Genomic DNA, 18,510 nt, shown 5'->3' on the forward strand with positions numbered 1-18,510 from the left:
CTCCAGCACGTAGAATTATGTAGTAAGTACCCAATAAATATCTGGTCAATATTACTCATGACCAAATTAGCCGTGGGATATCACTGGAGAGTAGCACTCTGAATGGCATGAAGAAAGAGCCTCGTGGAATGTTCTACTCCAGAGGCTATAAAACAACTGTTCAGATGCTTCTCAGAGCAATTAAACCCCAATCCATCATAGGAAGACCTGTGACTCAATCAGTAGGTTGGCACACGGCCCCCGTTCTCATGCACACAGGATCCTGACCATGGTAGCTCAGACTCACAGCGACAGCCCCACCTAGCCCAGTGGCTGTCACCAGTGCGCGTACACGTTTGGGTTTGCATGTCTGCATACACTTCTATGACCAGGGCTTATCTTTTTTACGGAAGAGGAAACTGAGGCACACGGAGACTAAGTGACTCAGCCCAAGTCAGGCAGGGGGAAAGCTGCAGAGGCAGGACTCGCCCCTGAGCCCTGAGCTACAGCTATCCAGACAGCAGGGCAATGGAATGGTGCACCCAGGAGGCCTCTGTGCAGAGCACGTTGTGCCCTGACAGGCCCAGGGGGAGTGCCAACCTCCTCCACATCTGAGGGGCCTTCGCACACCCAGGAAAAGCTCAAGGTTCTCTCTCTTCTTCTCAAAGCCACCAGGAGAGTAGTTCCTGTCAAGTGCGCCCCACCTCGTTGGACATCGCATCTTCCTTCTAGGCTTGCATGGAGTCAAGAGGTAACATGGCCACACGACCTGTCTCTAAAACCCCGTTATGGTATTTCAACCTTTCTTGGAAAAGAAATCCATCAATTCTTAGTCATCCCTCCTAAGTAAAAGAGTATAAAGAAAGCCACAGAATTTTCTAAACTCTCCTTTTGGCCGGCAATTCAACTTCACTTCGTACCAAATCTTCTTCCCAGAAACAGCCAAGCAGCAAAACAGATGGCTGATGTGAGTTTTCTTTCTTCACCCCGTTTCCCCCATGATGGGTCTGATAAGTGGGGAAATAGCCCCAAAAACAGGGAACAGAAGAGAAAAGAGGAGGCAAGTGAGGGGACGGAATGAAAGCAAGGCCTAAATACCAGCCCCTGAAAACCCAGCCGAATGACTGAGCAGCGCCTGCCTGACAGGTCTGGCCCAAGAGCCCCCTCCCACGCCCCCCCCCAAAGAAAGCGAGCGGGAGACGGGGCCCCAGCAACTCTCAGCAGAGCAAACAACACAACTTCCTCGCTCTGCAATTCTGGAACCTTTTTTTTTTTTCCCCCCTCTTTGGAAGAGAGATTAACATCACTAAATAATAGAAGACCTACATTCTTGAAAATTTAATGACTGTCCTATATCAAGCAGCTGTCAAATTTATTTGCTTGTTTTCCTGACAAAGTGTTTCATCCCAAATGTTCACAGGGGACCTTGCCTTCATCAGTCTCAAGTCACTAAGAGGGGGGTGAGAGGCAACCCAAGAAAGCAGGAATTCCCAATTCCCTCATTAACCCGTTAATTCCAAAGACCAGATCAGCTTGCCTTTCCCCCACGTGAATCCGCAGAACTCACAGAGCAGAGGACAAAGCAGCCACAGTCTCCTTGTACTCAGTTGGAATTATGAGCCGATGCCAACAGGATTCTAATGCAGGCCTTTGACTGCTCTCCCTTCCTTCATTTTGCTTCATGGCTGGCAGTCCCAGTGCCCAGAACATACTCTGAGGTAGCTCCTCTCCCTCTGGCCCCTCGCCTCTCCTCCCATCTCTGACTGGAGGGAAGGGGGCTCTCTACTGGGAACCCTCTGGTGCAAATGCCAAGTCCTTCCCCAACACCAGCTCTCCACCTTCCTCCCCAAATGCTGACTTTGACCAGTTCTCTGTCCACACTTTTACTCCTCTCAGGAAAAAATAATAGCAGGAAGAGGCACTGTCCTAAGTAACCTGAGCTTTGTCCTTCGCCACTGATGCCCGTGTGGGGTGGGATATTAAAGTTGCCCCTCATCTCCCTGGTAACCCACTCCTCAAAGCCGCGCCTTTGAGACCACCCCACCTCTAGTATTATGGCGGCATGGTCCCAGGAGGCAAGAGAAAGTGAAACTCAAATTTCTCCACTGTGCAGGAGAGACACCCCAGGCCCTTGAAACTAATGATTAAGCTTCATTTTTAATTATAGGGGAATTTAAACTAGGTATGCTCTCCAATTTCCTCCCTGCCCTTCCTGTTCCAATGGTCTTGGCCATGGCCAAGGTTGGCCATTGAAGTTCAATTGGATTTCAAACAGAGTGGTAGTTCCTGACATGCATGCACCATTCACTGAACATTTACTTCTTGGCATCCGCTGTTAGCCAAGCTCCCGATAGAAGTAAAACAGTCCATGTGAGCAAAGAGCTTCATCTGGAGAGAAGACAGACATTCGTTTCCTGCCCTTAATGACTATTAACAGCATTAGCTTCTGCTTGGAGACTGATTTGGAAAATGAGAAGGCAGAAGGGGGGCTAACTGTGGGGGCAGCCCACCACAGAATCAAGCAACACAGCCTTCCCTCTGCAGGAGACAGAAAAAGGATGGAGAACCTGAGTTAAAATTGCAAACAGCCCCCCACACCTCCTGCCGCCGATGGCCCTTGCTTAGCTTACTTTCTTTAGTCCAGAGCAGTTACCACCTCCTAGCACACAGTATACTCTGTATATTCATTGTGTTGTTTGCGTGTGGTCTGTCTCCTCCCACTAGATCGTGGCCACGAGGGCAGGGATTCTGTCTGTTTCACTCACTGATCTAATGCCAGCACCCAGCAGAGTATATGGCACATAGTAGGTGCTCAGTAGATATTTGCTGAATGAATTAATGAAAACCAGCAGCCCAAGCAAATCTTAGCTTCAAGCACCTAAAGAGAATCGCACATCCCAAATTTGAACCTGGCGTTAAAAAACAGTCCAATATATAGCCCATCTTTGAACAAAAGTCCCATCTTTAATTCTGGCACTCAGAGAGTGAGTGAGGAAGGGGCAGCCTAAGAAATATAACTGGATGAATATTTTTAGGTTCTTGTCCTGTTTTGGGTTCCCCCCAAAAAGCAGCCCCTGAAGGGATGATTTGGGTGCACGAGAGGATTCTAGAAATCTGAGCAGAGTGGGGCAGGGATGGTGAGACAGGGGAGGAAAGGAAGCCGATGTCAGTTACTGTCGGCGATGGGGGTTGGTCCTGCTGGCGATCCACCGGGAACCTGTGGAACACAGATCACGACAGTCCCGCTAAGGGGGAGGGGGAGTCTAGGCTAGGCTTCGCCAAATCTCCCCACTCCTTGGTTAAGGGTTACTGGTGGGTGTGTGTGTGTGTGTGGGTGTGTGTGTGTGTGTGTGTGTGTGTGTGTGTGTGGCGGGGGGGGGTTGTCGAGTACACCCCTGCAGCTCAGAGAAAGCACTCGGCGGCCAGAGAGGCTGCAAGGGCCGCGCCCTGGTGGGAGCTGTCCCTGAGCAGCACACTGTCTCCTGAGCCACAGGTGGCCTCTGGGGGGGACCTGGGGAATACGGCTTGGGCACACACAGCATCTGCGACAATTCTCTGCTCTGTTTCCTTCTGAACCCGGTATACCTACACGAAGAGGGGTAATTGGTTTTGTTCTTTGTTAGATGTCACGTCGGCCTGTGTCTCATTAGCCTGGTTGCCCGATGTTTAGATTTTTCCTCTCCTCATCAATAAAAGCAATTGAAGTGTTCCCTTTGGGGAAAAAGAGCAAGAGAATGGAATCCTGTGGTGTTTGAAGAAGAAATGAGGCTGCTTCCAAATCAAAATAGCATCAAGACAGAAAATAGGGGGGAAAAATGCCTGCAGAAAGTTCCACTTTTTCTCATTCATTGTTAACACTCGAAAATAAAGCACTCTATAAATATGAAGCACTAGCATGTTTGGAGAATATCAGCCTACTCAAGTTTAAAACACGACACACATTCCCGAGAAGCAAACTGTAAATTGTATCATGCACTGAAAATTATTTTTTTCACTTTTTACTTGCTTTTCAAATGCAAGACTTCCCGGCCCCAACAAGCTGATCAGGGGAAATGTTTCTTGCCTGGAAATGGCAATAAATGTTTAAAAGGAATTTGAATTTCACCAGGTTTACAGATCTGAATTTGATTGCCTGCAAGACAACTTTGGGCTGAGATCATTTACTGAGTGAGTTATTGGATTTGCCACTAGCACACACCTTCTTGTCCACTGGCGTGCACGCGCGCGCGCACACACACACACACACACACAGTGGGGCACGGGGTGGGAGCATCACCTCTGGGCTGCAGTGAGCTCCTACAAGCCGCCTCTCCGGCACTGCAGGAAATGGAAGCAGCATAGTGAGAGAGTGACACACCTACTGAACGCTTACCATGTGCCAGGCACGGGCGGAAGCAGGTTTTTCTGGTTTTGGCAGAAATACAACGTACTCACGAAATGCCTTGGACAGACAGATCTAAGAACTGGCTATAATACCAGTTGTGATGATTTCATAACGTCAACTGATTTTCTGCTGTATGTCGAAAAGCATCCCAGCCTCACTTCTGGTTGCTAACGGCTGGCATTAAATATGAAACTATACTGTTTATGCTCTGAGCATTTCGACATTAGGAACTAATTTAATCCATATACCCCGTGAAACCAGTTACTCTTCTGGCCCCATTCTACAGAGGAGGAAAACAAAGACACAGAGAGGTTAAGTTGCCCAAGATCACTCAGCCTGTAAGTGGCAGAGCCAGAATTCGAACCCGGGGATTTGGGCTCCAAGCCTACTTTCTTAACTAGTGACTACCCCAGTGCTGGGAAGCGGGAGGGCTGGATCCTAGCCCAGACTCTACCTTTACCCACGTGTAACCTTGAAGAGGTAGGAAACCTCTCTGGGCCTCTGAGTCCGAGAGAATTCTTCATAGTTACCGGGTGGATACACTTCCCTGATCATTTCTACTAGCTTTTAGGAAAATTTTAGGAAAATGCTACAAGTCTTTAATATGAGATATTGAGTATTAGCAAAATTAAAGAGCCTCATTAATCACGGCCTCATCCAGTACAGCCGTTACAACCTTGATGTTGCACACCCCTCAACGGCGTAAGTGAAGTGCTCACCACATGTTTCACAGACGTATTTCGTATCATCTCTCGGATAAGAATGATATCTCACTCATCTCTTGAGGGGCCACAGGAACACTCCTGACATCACCCTCCACTCCCACCCCTTTGCAGAGATGAGGAAATGGAAAGAGTTTCATGAAGGAGAGAAGGTGGAGGAAAAGAGAGAAGACAGAACGAAGACAATACAGACCGGCTTTTAACTCCCCCAGAGTCTGTGCATGCATCTCCCCCATGACGGTATTTGAAGCCAACTGTTGGCATATCAGTGACTAAGCCAAGAACACCTTCCTGAGTCAAATGTGAATGATTTCTGAGGTGTTGGTATTTGTGGGGCCGCTTTCTAGTAGTATGAAAAATTAAGGTTGGAATGATCTATAATTCACTTTAGACCGAATTTTGAAACTTAGATGGCTACGGGTGTATAGATGGTTGAGTCCAAGCTGCTTTAAGATATGCATCATATTCTCTAATTTAGGCACATAATAAAAGAAGTACTTGACCTAATCAAAATGAAGAAGATGCCACCTAAAACTGAAACAGCGAACTACCAGTAAACCCTAGGAACACGGAGTGGGGAGGTTCCCTGTTGTTGGCATCTCCTGCGCTCGTCTTCATCTCCCGGTGTATCTGAACCTCTCTCAAATGAGGTCCCTGAAGATTTCGGTGGAGCCATCACAGTTGCCTAGGCTCTTGGTTCTCCTTCATGAATTCTCATGATGGCTCATCAAAACGTATAAAGCTGCTTCTTGAGACACGGGTGAAGTTGCTGGACCCTGGAAGTTTGGGGGTCCGGGCTAAGGTAAGAAACACTGGCTCTGCTCAGCAGCTATAAGGGATGTCCAGGTCTATTCCCTTGGCTCTTCCCACTGGGAGGGCAATCAGGACAAAGAGGGAACCCAGAGAAGGATGGTGGGTCTAAAACCCCAATCTTGAGCAACTGAGGTCCACCAGATAACCTTTTCTTTCTTTCCTTGTTTGCTCACCAGTCTGCGCTGGGAGGAGAATGAATACGCTATTTGTTTTCCTTGAAGATTTCCTTCTGATGAGAGACTCCGGGAATGCTTCAAGGCTGGATAAGTGCCCATCCCTCAACCTTAAGATGATGTAAATTGAACAGACCTGGATGGGGTCCATCAAGTCGCCTCTCCTCGTCACTGCTCCTTGTGAAAGGGAAAACAATCATGTGTTTATCCTCGCTGCTGACAGTGTGCAGATGTGTTTTCTTAATGGCACTTGCGACACGCTTATTTATGCTCTCTGGTGCTTGGAGCCTGTGCTTTTCACATCTCTCCCAGCTGCACAGGGCAAGTCTGTTGGTAACCTCCAATTTTTTCAAATTGATTCTCTTGCCCCGGATTGTTTGTTTAGTTTTTTAAGTAATTTAAACCACACAAGTAGCCCTTGGGAGAAGGGTTATTTAATCAAGAGAAAGTTGTTTAGAACACCACCCATGAGATCTTCCCATAGTTCACCCTGTAGCCGGGACAAAGGTGGGGGGATAAGAAAAAAAAAAATGAGATGTGCCTTACTGATCTTTCTGAGAAAAATTCAAGGAATGTCTGGAAGGTGGAAAGAGACCAAAATCTATCCACCTCTTTACCTTTATCAGAGAATGTCTCTAGTAGCATAAGGGAAATAGTAACCTTCAATGATGCAAGACTAAGTTCGTGAATGCACACTTAATTCGTTCACATGCTGTAATATTAAATTACTTGAGGGTGAATATCTCCATGATTAAGTATATGCCGTGGGTCTTAGATCCAACCATTTCAGGTGGCTGAGGACAGTGAGGGAGGGGCATCTTAGGTATTCCATAAATGCCATCAAAGGAATAGCATTTCCTGGATACTCTGGACACTAAGAGAACCACTGAACATCTAGCATCCTTCTGCCTCTCCTTCTGCACTGTGCCACGAGGCCAAAGAATCAGTTGCAACAGACACCATCTTTTCTTGCTGTGCAGTGGATCTGTGGCCTCTTTGCATTGAGATTCCCACAAGGGTACAACTGTCTGGAACAAGAAAGGCCCACGCTCGGGTCTGGCGTGCAAGATGGCAGGTGACCGCGTACAAATCAGACTCGGCCGCCAGGAGGGTGAGGTAAGGTGATCCGTAGCCAGAGCCTATCATGTCCCCAGGTAGGCAAATCAGACATTCCAGATTCACAGCCATCTGCGAGTCTACAAGTAGTTTTTGCACACCTCCCCCGAGCCAGGCAGGCCCTGTAGAATGCTGACGATGCAACGACAAACAACGCAGACAGACATGGCCACTGCTCTTCGGACCTCTCAGTTCGGTGGGGGATGCAGAGAGAAAGCAAGGAGCTCATCAAACAAATGAAAATACTTCTCAGCTGTGAGAAGAGCGGCGAAGAAAAAGGTGTTGAGAGACAGAAAGTTGGGGACAGAGGGCACCCTGAAGTCAGAGCAGGGTTCTGAAGGAGGAGTGAAGGGAACAAAAGTGAGGAGGGCACCGCACGTACAAAGGCCCTGACGTAAGAGAGAGCTTGTGTGTGGTTAAAAGCTGGTGACGGGCCGGCGTGCCAGGAGCGCGCCGGGCCCGGGCGAGCGTGGCCTGGCTCGAAGCCGGAGAGGTGGGCGGGCCTCACCAGGCCAGGAGAGGCCTCCCAGGAGGCCTGGATTTCACTCTAAGCACAACGGGAAGGGAACGAAACGCTGGCGGAGGGGCAGGCCGTGGTGTGGCCCTGAGATGGCCGCGTGCAGAACGGCTGCATGCGGGATGGCCTGCAGTGAGCAACAGTGGACACAGGGCCCAGAGAGGAGGCAGCTGCTGTGGGCCAGGCAAGAGGAGGTGGTGGCCTGGTCTCAGGCGGTGGTGCGAGACAGGGAGAAGATGAGGCAGGTGTGAGTGAATTCTCTTCTGCCCGTGTTGTCACTGCCTCTCGTAGTGATGGATGGAAGCCATAGTAAGGGAGATCCTCGTGTCTAGGTCCTGGGAACTGGGACTATCCCAGGCCTCAGTTCCCCATCTGTCACAAGGAGATGAAGCGGCACAAGGGCGTTTTAAGATTTGCTTAGACACAGTGCTAAAAAAAATTGTTAGCTATTATTATTGTGACATCGGATAACCGTAACTAATATTTCCTGATCACTTATCTTGTGCCATATGCTCGATACAGATTATCTCACTTAATTTTTACCCTAAATAGTGATAATACACATGGCAAACCATATGGGTTCTCCATTGCGCTAGTACCAACATTCGTGCAGCCTGTCTGGAGGGGGAAGGCCTCCCGGGACCGCTCTGTCAATGAGACAACTCCCCGAGATGCTGCTCTGGGACTTGGGAGAGTGGAGACGCGGACAGCTCTGGCCGGTGTGCCCGGCCACAAGTCGGCGTTCTGCATGTGAGCTCACCAGGATGCCGGGAAGGCGGACTGGCCTCCCCGGCCTCCCAGCCTCCCTGGCCTCGGTAGCCACACGGCAGGGCGGCGGCCAGGGAGACGCTCGGCTGCTCTGCGGCCTCTCGGGAAAACTGCCTGCTGCTTGTGCTGGGGCTTCTTCAGTGTATTTTACAGTCAGACAGGACGACTGGGCGGGGGGCAGAGGGGCAGGGGGGCCTACAGCTATTTCTGGAAGGAAGAGGAAGGGAAATTAGGGAGGGAAAAGAATCTTTTAGCAGCTCGATTCACACCTGGAACTATTTGAATGCCTCCTCTGTCTTCTTTTCAGCTAGCTCCTTTCACCTTCTCCCTCCGCTTCCCTCCCTCTTCCTTCCGCTTCCCCCTGCTCCTTCCCTGCTCCTTTCCCTCTCTCTTTCTCCTCTCTCCCCCCCACCCGTCTGTCTGTCTCCCTCACACAGACACAGCCACGCGCATGCACGTGCGCGCGCCCAGCTGGGAACATTCTCCTCCTCACTGGCTGGCCTCTCGCCGGGCTCGGGGGCATGGCGGCACGGAGGGGACGTGAAAGCTGGGGAACCCATCCATTTCCTCCTGGACAAAGGGCAGGGGTGCACTTCGCTTGTTTATTTATCTTCCCCTTCGAAGCTATAGCTCATTCCTGAGTAGATGAGACAGCACATGACCCCGGTGCAGTCTGCCAGGGACCCAGCCCGTGTGTCTGCGTGGGGGACCGAGCCGAGGGGGAAGGAATGCAACTGTCTTTCTCATTTAGGTCATCTCAGAAAATGAAGTGAGCGGCCGCGGGGGGGTGGGCAGAGCTGCTCCTGTCCAGAGGGACTGCACAGAAATTCCATTCTAGCATCGCCTTCCGCCCAGGCCTTCACACAGAGGTGCCATGTTCTCGTTCTCTCAAGCACTCGGCACACAGCGGGTTACTGAGAAACACCAAGAATCAGACCACTCTTGGCCCACACTGGGACATTTCTTTTACGGCTTCTGTAATTATTTTTAAAGTAAATGAATTAACTATAAGCCTCACCCTAGAGGCCAAATCTTCAGTTCAGTGTTAAGTAGAATCAAGATGAGACCTATTATTAGCTTCATATCAGAAAAGGCCATTTTGCTTTCACATTCGAGAGCACAGAAAAGGGCTTGGCTTGACAGGCAGATGAACAGTAATAATAATGTAACTCTGAGAGGTATATCTGGTGGCCGCTCAGCACCCCGGTGGGCCTGGTAGCCCTTCAGGGAGTCACGGGGCCTAGCGGGGTGGGCAGAAGTCGGCTCTCAGCGGCACGAGGCCAGCCCAAAGTCAGGGATATTCCTAGTGCATCTCACTGAGCCCAGGAAGGAGTCCTCGGTTTTTCCTCTCCCATAGTCACAGGCTGTGACAGATGGGATGACCAGGTGTGTCAAGTGGCTTTTTAAAGGAATAAAGTCCTGGAATAAAAAGCAAATGCTAATTATCTCCAAATCTCAGTGTCCTCCCTCATCAAGCAGAGCAGGAGAGGGAAGGTCAAGAATCCCAAGCTCTCCTCCAGCTCTCAGCTCCGAGAATTCGTTCATTTACTCATTCATTCATTCACCCACCAAATGTATTGAGGAACAACCAGGAACCAAACCCTGTGCTATGTGCTGGGGACGCCATGAGCAAAGAGAAAGACAGAACTTCTCTTCTCGTGTAGGTAGAGTCCGGGGGGGGGGGGGGTGGCTGGTGCATGCAGCACTAAAGAAATAACTCATAAAGAATTATTGTAATGAGCACTAACTACAGTTTTTCTTAGCTAAGAAAGAAAGGGCTTCCTAAGGCATCTGCTATAGATCAAAAGAGACAGTTAATGAAACCATTAAGGTAGAAAGTCAATTATTGCCTGCCATTTGTGAGGAAATTCTCAGTTTGAAATACCCACTTCCAAACTCTAACAGTGGGAAACAGAGGCTTAAGATATTTTCAATTATACAGCCATGCCTAGGAGATGGGTCACGGCTGCCCCGAGCATGGTTACACTAGGTGTCTAGGGGTGACATCTGTATGTGGTGGACACACAGGAGCTAGACATAGGAGGCATCCCCCACATACAGCTGCCGTGGAGGTCATCGTCCTGTAGGGCAGGCACTTGACCTTTACATGGCTTTACTCATGCATTCTTGACCCTTTCTTGTGGCTTCCAAATACAGAAGTCAGAAGGATTCTTGAAGAATGGGACTGAATGGTGCCCCCTGTGAGGCTGGTGTGAGGGCCTGGGACACTTGGCTTGTGAGTGATGTCAGCCAACCAGCTAGCAGTCTAGGGGAGCATGGCTTTGCTGCTCACTATTTGAAGTTATACTCTGATAGGTTGTTAAAAGCCATAAAATTACCAAGAGGTATGTATCAGTTATCTACTGCTCTATAACAAACCCTCCCCAATCTTATTGGCTTCAAAACAATGATTTACTCTTTCTCATGATCCTGTGGATCTGGGGGGGTGGTTCTTCCGTGCTTTCGCCTGGCCTCACCCTTCTGACTGGATTTAGCCAGAGGACTGGCAGACTAGAACATCCAAGAGGGCCCTATTTACATGTCTCATTGGCGGTGTTGGCCATTAGTGGGGTGCCCTGGCTCTCTTCCACAGGGCCACTCATCCTCTAGTCACCTACACCAGCTTCCTTACAGGGCAGTCTCAGGGCAGTGGTCAAGGCGGCCAAGGCGGAAGCTGCCGGGCCTGTTACAGGTCTAGGCTCTGGCACTCGAACACCACCACTCCCACACATTGAACTGCTCAAAGCAAGTCACGAGGTCAGCCCAGATTCAACAGGGTGGAGAACAGACTCCACCTCTCCATGGGAATCACTGCAAAGAATGTGTGGCCGTATTTAATTTACCGCAGGGTGAGAGAGAAATCTTGAGGGGAATTTTGCAATGTGGTTAGCCTGTGGTATGAGGCTCTACGTGGAAAACACTGGACTCGCCTTAGAAATGCGACTGAGGAAAGTCATGCGCCTAAACAAACATTTCCACATTCAAGAACTAGGGGGTTTCAGAAGGTGTTCAGGGCATAGCTCTTCAAGTCTGTGTGTATAGGGGGAACCATATAAAAACGGCTGATATTTGACCATTTGGGCCACGTGAAAAAAAATATGGCAATTTCATGGGCTCTAAGTTAGCACAGGCTAAAAAACCCCATGTGATTTAGAGCTGTGAGGGCATGCATGTCCTGGGAAGACAAACGTCCCGGCCGGGCATCCGAACGCTGCCAATCCTCTAGGCACGGTGTCCGTGCAATCTTTCCGCTTCAGTGTGCATCCGGGATTCTGAAGCCATACAAGAGTCATCACGTGAAACCCCCAAGTCACACAGAGCACTACAGTGACTGCTGGATTCGAGGACCCACTAGGCTTCTATCTGGGCCAGTGGTTCTCAACCAGGGCTGCTTTTGCCCCTCAGGGGACATTAGCAATGTCTGGAGATATTTCTGATTGTAACAACTAGGGGGAGGTGATACTGGCATGTAGTGGTTAGACGCCAGGGATGCTGCCAAACATCCCAAGATGGTCCGCCATAGCCAAGATTTGGCACACCCTAAATGTCACTTATACCCAAGTTAAAACCCTGGTCTAGGTGAATGAGAGGTCACTTTCCAGTACGAGCCTCCGTTTCCTCATCTTCAGCAGAAAATAATACAGTTGCATTCTAGGCTTCTGTCTACTTCTAAAATTCTACTCATTACGCGCCTGCAATGTTATTGTACTTCTTGGAGTTTTCAGATTATTTAAATTTTGTGCGAATAAGGTGCCAGGGTGCGTTTGTGTGTGTGTGTGTGTGTGTGTGTGTATTTAAGTGGCCTGGTGGTATCTGCTCATGTGCCCAGATTAGATTAGCTGTAGGAACAAACACAGTAAGACTTAGAAAATGAGTCTGGAAGAAGCCAACAGGTTGGAAAATTACACATCGACACCGAACTTTGTAGAATAAGCATACAACTGCCCCTCTGCGTGTGCCTTTCCCCTTCCGCCCCTCCTGCCATCACACACTTGCCACCCCCAGAAACCACACGCCGCCCTTCCTTCTTGGCTTTCCATCCAACCTCTCATCACCCACCAATCCCAGAGAATGGCAAAAATTTTCTTGCGTGACTGATCAACCCTGTGAGGTTTTTGTGGTTAAGATATAGAGTTCCCCCCAAAACCTCTCCGAATCTAAACAGGATTGCAGTGACATCAAAGCTTTTCCTCTTTGATGCCTTTCATCTTTTTCAGCCTCTGGCACTCTACCCACCAGCGTCAAGTCAATTAATTGAAAAGTCACATTAGAAAGGCCCGCCACTGTGAAGGCCCACCTCCTCAGGTCTGGGTCGTTTGAGAAAGAACAGAACGGCCCGACGGCCTCCATATTTCTGGAGCCTGTCTCACCTCCGCCCCTGTCTGTGTGCAGCTGAGGCTGGTCCCAGGTGATACCAGCAAGCTGGAGGGAATCTGCTTTGCCCATCAAACACTATACAGCCGGCAGCTGTGGCAGGTGGACTCAGCTAGCTGGACCAGAGAAGTTAATTCGTAAGATCAGACCCTTTCTCTGTTGATTTCTTCTGCGCAGCAGATGTTTAACCTGTGGCCTCACATATGGAATTCGTAGCCATTTCCCTTGCAAAACGCACGCCACAGCCACAAGGAGAACCTAAGCCGGGATGGCCTGGCCCAAACCACGACACAGAAGTAGCTGAAGGAACTGCTTTGTTACTGGGGAGTCGCTGCCCAGAGTTCAAGACACTGATCTGCCAGCACCCCATTTCAACATTTCCCGACTGAAATTCTAGAGAAAAGGCTTCAACTGTTGGTCCACAGCCCAGGAAGAATTGTAGGGGTTCGGGCAAGGATACCCCAAATATGCAGGAACTAAGCAGTCCACTGAAAGGTATTAAGATCTGGAATTTTATACCTGCTTCTTTTTAAATGTAGGTATAATTTACATACAGTGAAATACACAGATTTTAAATATACAGTATGATTAATTTTGACACACGTATATACCATGGAACCCACACCACTATCCTTTTTTTAAAGCTCTCCTTCTTTAAAACATTTTTTTGTTTATTATTCCCAATCTCCGATCACATTTTATTAAAGGGTAGGAATAGTTATAGAGACCATAATTGGGAAAGTCTCCCTCCCCAACAATACACATGCACACCCCCATGGGACCTAAGCAACCACCATCATTGCCCTCTGGAGAGCTCTTGCACCTCTCATCTGGGTGCACTGTAGCTGACTTCCAAAGGCCACTCTCTGCATTGCTGTGCCTGGCTTTTCTCCCCCCATAACTGAGAAAGGCCATGCTATCCATAGGCCTGGCCAGAAATGGTGGGGAATTAGCAATCCCCAGGGAGCATCTCTCTCTCTCTCTCTCTCTCTCTCTCTCTCTCTCTCTCTCTCTCTCTCCCCCCCCTCTCCCCCCCCTAAGATTTTATTTATTTATTTGAGAGAGAGAGACAAAGCAAGAGAAGGAACACAAGCAGGGTGAGTGGGAGAGGGAGAAGCAGACTCCATGCCGACCAGGGAGCCCGATGTGGGGCTCGATCCCAGGACCCCGGGATCATGAACTGAGCAGAAGGCAGATGCTTAACGACTGAGCCACCCAGGCGCCCCAAGGGAGCATCTCTTAACAAATGACTCCTGGAAGTTGGAGTATTAATAACCCAGCTCCCTCACCCCTCAGATGGGAGCACTCCGCATGTTCTACACTAAATCCCAGGGTCTCCCTTGGGAATCAGCTCCAGTTGCTCCCAGTGGTAATTCACTCAATAACCTTTTCATGGCTTTATTCCCTTCCCTGACACCCTTACCCACTCTGCTGCCAGTGTTTCCTTCACCTCTCAAATCAACTACTTGCACTTCAGCCCTTGTCTCAGGGTTTCCTTTTGGGGAACCCACACGAAGATAGTCATCCACAACCCCTTTACAGAATCTACCATTTGGGGCAATAGTGTAGGGTTTTTCTCTATTATGTACGCATATACACACACATAAGGAAAAGGCTGAGAACAAATATCAGGAAAGATAAAAGCCAGAAATTCCAGACTCTGGTTCATCTGGTCTAGGATTCTGTTCCTGACCAAGATATACATTTAGATCCCCCATATCATCCTGAGACAAATGTGCCCCCAACTCCCTAATCTTCCTTCTCACAACCCTTAAGACTTTTCGGTATTTATTGCACTATTTGGGGAGGTTAACATCGTGGTTTCTGTCTCCAGGGAAAGGGTCTCTTCCCTGTTTCAGTGCCTCCTTTTTCTCATTAAAACTTCACCCATGAGCCTGGGTCATTATTTTCTAAAGACAGGCACCAAGAAGTGGGTGGCTCTCCAATCCTGAACCCAGCCCTGCCAAGCCACACTTTCGGAAGGCACAAGGGGTGTGTGTGTGTGTGTGTGTGTGTGTGTGTGTGTGTGTGTGTGCACGCACGCGCGTGTATGTGTTATGCACGCGCTCACATGCACACTTGCATGTGTGTGGACCACAAAGGGACTCTACCTACCGCCTGGAAAAGTCAAAAGCTGGGAATGCAGGGAAGAGGGCTCCACTGTGCTCTCCCTCCCTCCAAGGCCCTATAAAGGGGGACTTTGCATCTCAATACACTCTTGAGACTTGTGTGAACCCTCTTCCCATTCCCAGGCAATGGAGTAGACACAGCACCTCTCTACCCCTCCCCAGTGGGTGATCTGGCAAAAAGTAAGAGGAGAGGCCCATGGGGGTTGGGATTGAGAAATTTTTTCTCTTTCTGCCTGTTCTATCACCACAGATACTGTTTCCCACTACTACACAGCAATGGCATCTGTTCAGCCAAGGAATATGGTGTCAATGGGAAACTCGAGGGAATTTAGAGCAAGACAAGGCTCATTGACCCTATGCCTTGGATGACCAACTTGGCAGGGCAGAGGGATGCCCAAGGCTTTCTCTATAAACCAGGCCTCATTGGACATCCATTCGCGTCAGGTTCATTACCGAGAGAATGAGCTATCTGTAAAGACATGGGAGTTGCTCTTGAGCAGAACCGGTGGACAGGCATGGGGGTGGGTGACATTCTCCTCAGACGAGTACTTTGAGAGATTGTTCTCAGGACGCTGAAGGCCACCATCATTTCAAGGCCACTGGGGGGCCAAGTGGAAAAAGGCCTTTGGGTCGGACTATTACCTTGTGCTGCCCCCAAGTCTCCTTCGGCCAGGCCGAGGCAGCACAGTGGGCCCCTACAGTTGAATTCAGCGGTTAACAAACTTATATTTGAATGGCTAAAAAAATGTGATCACCTGAAAGACAACAGAAGGCTTTGTTCTAAGCAGAGAGAAAATAAGGGAGCATTCAGCCCTCCCAAATCTTTATGCTGAGACCAGTGGAGTCTGTTTTCAAGCCGAAGGCTGTTTGAAGTGTGTTTATATGCCTACACAGTGCTGAACTGTGTGTTGGAGTTAAAGCTGGCAAGTGAGAATATTTACGTCACCCTGATATCATGAGGCTGCCCATCATGTAATAGTGGGATGATTCAAGACGTACACATTGCACAGTCTTCCTTACATGGAGAGCTGAACTGAGAGCACCCCCTGGGTTTCCCAAGGACAGCACGGTATGGGGAGCTTTTGCCTGATTCTGAACTTGGAGATTCTTTTAACCCCACTGGAAGTCCAAAGAAGGGAAATGACTCTTTCAATTACAGGAGAGTCTAGCAAACCCAATCCTGAAGCTCCCTTCCAGGTGGCTAGCCTGTGATCCACAAGTCATCACTACAAATCAACATGAAAGTCTGCCAAGCCACGCTGAGTAAGACCACAAAGACAGGTCTATGTGGATTCCCATCCCATGGTGCTGCGTTTCCTTCAGGGAACTAGCTCCTCTCCTGGGCGAAACAAAACTCCCAAAGGCCAGCATTCATTGGAGCATCTTCACTTGATGGAACAGCCCTTCCTGGCAGCCATCCAGAGAAGAGGTAGATTCGAGCCACTTCTGATACTTTTGCTGAACTGGACACGAGCAACAACTCACAAGTAACTCAGATTCCCTTTCCCACCCCTGGGAAATCAAAAGGCATTAGAGTTGTGAAGAAGACTGGTCTTCATTTTCTTTACTATGTACTGTTTGTTGAATGAATGAGTATAGGAACGAACAAATGAATCAGAGAGTGAATGAAACAAACTTCAAAGAAAATAATCTTGGGATCAAATGAGAAACCAGGAGGAACACTCTCTTTTTGTGGCATCCCAAACTTGTCACCTTCCAAGACACAGTTTGCCCAGCCCACTCATGAAGTAATAAACAGCCTGTGAGGTGGGTAAGAGATCTGGAAGAACCTTTCCTCACCTTGTCCAGTCCCTACTGTGTGCTGGGCACTGCCCTTCAACTTACAGGTGTTTTCTCATGGATTTAATCCTCCAGGAATCGTTGAGATGGGTGTCATTCCTCTCATTCATCAGATGAGAAGACTAACGTTCAGAGAGTGTAACTTTCCCAAAGTCACCTAGTTGGTCAGGGGTAGAGCAGGGGCCAAGATTCAACTCTCTGGCTGCAAAGCTCATACAAATCCCACTGCTCTGGCTAATGGGGAACCTCAGAGAACAGACTTCTAAAAGGTACTGCCATTACCAACTTAGCAAAGGTATAGTTGAGGAAATGAAAAACACTTTTGGTAGGACACTGACATCTCTTTAAATCCAGTAATAAGAAAAACATCCTTAATTGATTTTGTTGTTCATTACAATGGGCTTTGGAGAGAATCAGATGGGGGTGGGAAGCAGAAGCCAAGATTTAGCAGCAAATATGTGGCCACCACTGAGGATCAAAGAGTTTACAATGCCAGCAATCAGTTATATTTTACTTGTAAATATATTTTTTTCTTTTGGGGAAAAGTTTTCAATTAGCAATAATCGCGCCTCGGATAAACCTCATTGGCTACGATACTGCCACTGCGCAAAGCTTATTTTTTTTTCTTTTTAAGGCTTACTGTAAAATATTTCAGACGTGTTGTGCTAGGTGGACCTGTAAGATGTGCCCATTGTTCCTCACCTCCTGGTACTCATGTCTTCGTGTAATCCTCAGCCTGAGTGTGGGCTGGACTTGGTGACTGGCTTCTAACGAATAGAATACAGCACAAATGATGGGATATCACTTTCAGAAGCAGCTTATAAAAGACTGTGTCCCCATCCCCCTCTTTGTCTCTCAGAGTCTTCAGTCTGATAAACCTGGCTGCCATGTTGTAAGCTGCCCTATGGAGTGGGCCACAGAGCAAGGAACTGAGGCTGGCCTTTGGCCAACAGCCAGTGAGGAATCGAGGCCCTTGCTCCAACAGCCCATGAGAATCCAAATCCTGCCAATAACCACATGAGTGAGCTTGGAAGTGAACTTTCTGAGGCCCTTCAACAGGCACACAAGTGAGCTCCTCAGCAAATCCATGCCCAGTTGAGCCTTGAGAGGACAGCATCCTCAGCCAAACACTTTGATGCAGCTTGTTCCTGAAGAGGGAGCCCAGCTAAGCTGTGCCCAGATTCCTGAGTCACAGATGCTGTGATATCATCAATGGGTACTGTTTTCAGCCACGAAATTCTGGGGGGGCTTGTTATGCAGCAACAGATTACTAAAACAAAAAGGCACAAAGCATAATAGGACGGATACCTGTGTACTGCCCATGCAGCTTAAGAAAAAAATTAAACACACACTCAAAGCCCTTCTTGTATTCCACCCGATCACATGCCCCGCCTTGCTCCTCCGATGTAACCAGTCTCTCAAACCAGACTCTGGAATGCAAGTCTGTAATATACCAATGCATTCATATACGTATACATATTTGGTTAAACCATATGAAATTGCCAATATTCAGCCATTTTTTTACCTACAAAAATAGCTCTTTTATGTGATTCAACCTAATAAGTCTGAACACACACAGCTAGAGCTCTTTATTTATAATGATAATGCTACTGATGGTAATCATTGCCTAAACTTACGCCTGGCCCAGCGCACAGCTGTGGGGCTTTGGGAAAACTCCTTCACTTCTCTCTAGTTTCTTCATGTGTAAACTGGAGACAATTGCTGATACCTACTT

General features: G+C 48.6%; 1 protein-coding gene and 1 pseudogene across 2 annotated transcripts in view; both read right to left on the reverse strand.

Annotated features, from left to right (window-relative positions):
- Positions 1–18,510, reverse strand: part of NHS (NHS actin remodeling regulator) — a 349,306-nt gene that overhangs the window by 156,588 nt on the left and 174,208 nt on the right. The window lies entirely within an intron of this gene.
- LOC112813016 (U4 spliceosomal RNA) lies at positions 17,257–17,389 on the reverse strand (annotated as a pseudogene).

The sequence above is a fragment of the Callorhinus ursinus genome, unplaced genomic scaffold, assembly GCF_003265705.2.
Source record: "Callorhinus ursinus isolate GAN/ISIS: 27379988/994484 unplaced genomic scaffold, GSC_fseal_2.0 scaffold16, whole genome shotgun sequence".
Classification (NCBI taxonomy): Eukaryota; Metazoa; Chordata; class Mammalia; order Carnivora; family Otariidae; genus Callorhinus; species Callorhinus ursinus.